Raw genomic sequence first — 1,463 nt, 5'->3', positions numbered from 1 at the left:
AAGAGTCCGTAGTAAAATAACACAAAGATATTCTTTCCATTCAATCTATCCTAGAATTCGTACTAGAATAAGACCTTAAGACACAAACCAACCAAAACCCTAATGTCACCTAGATACTCCAATGTCACCTCAAGTATCCGTGGGCATGATTATATGTTATGCATCACACAATCTCAGATTCATCTATTCAACCAACACAAAGAACTTCAAAGAGTGCCAAAGAGTTTCTACCGGAGAGTCAAGACAAAAACGTGTGCCAACCCCTATGCATAAGTTCACGGGGTCACGGAACTCGCAAGTTGATCACCAAAACATACATCAAGTGGATCACGTGAATATCCCATTGTCACCACAGATAAGCACATGCAAGACATACATCAAGTGTTCTCAAATCCTTAAAGACTCAATCTGATAAGATAACTTCAAAGGGAAAACTCAATCCATTACAAGAGAGTAGAGAGGGAGAAGCATCATAAGATCCAACTATAATAGCAAAGCTCGCGATACATCAAGATCGTTCCGAATCAAGAACACGAGAAAGAGAGAGAGAGAGAGAGAGAGAGAGAGAGAGAGAGAGAGATCAAACACGTAGCTACTGGTACATACCCTCAGCCCTGAGGGTGAACTACTCCCTCCTCGTCAAGGAGAGCGCCGTGATGATGAAGATGGCCATCGGAGAGGGATTCCCCCCTCCGGTAGGGTGCCGGAATGGGTCTAGATTGGTTTTCGGTGCCTATGAAGGTTTCCGGCGGCGGAACTCCTGATCTTGATTTCTTTCTGGAAGTTTGGGGTTATATAAGAGGCGTTGGCGTCGGGAACAAGTTAGGGGGTCCACGAGGCGGCCATGATGTAGGGGGCGCGCCCCACCCTCGTGGGTGCTTCGGGACTCTTCTGGTCCATCTCCGATACTCCGTGGGCTTCTTCTGGTCCAAAAATAATCTCCGTAAATTTTCAGGTCAATTGGGCTCCGTTTGATATTCCTTTTCTGTAAAACTAAAAAACAAGGGAAAAATGGCATTGGGATATAGGTTAATAGCTTAGTCCCAAAAATCATATAAAATAGCATATAAATGCATATAGAACATCCTAGATGGATAATATAATATCATGGAACAATCAAATATTATAGATACGTTGGAGACGTATCAAGCATCCCCAAGCTTAATTCCTGCTTGTCCTCGAGTAGGTAAATGATAAAAACAGAATTTTTGATGTGGAATGCTACCTAACATAATTTTCAATGTAATTTTCTTTATTGTGGCATGAATATTCAGATCTGAAAGATTCAAGACAAAAGTTTAATATTGACATAAAAATAATAATACTTCAAGCATACTAACCAAGCAATTATGTCTTCTCAAAATAACATGGCCAAAGAAAGCTATCCCTACAAAATCATATAGTCTCTCTATGCTCTATCTTCATCACACAAAATATTTAAATCATGCACAACCCCGATGACA

The sequence above is a fragment of the Triticum dicoccoides genome, chromosome 2A (assembly GCF_002162155.2).
Source record: "Triticum dicoccoides isolate Atlit2015 ecotype Zavitan chromosome 2A, WEW_v2.0, whole genome shotgun sequence".
NCBI lineage: Eukaryota > Viridiplantae > Streptophyta > Magnoliopsida > Poales > Poaceae > Triticum > Triticum dicoccoides.
Note: the sequence above shows the minus strand (reverse complement) of the source record.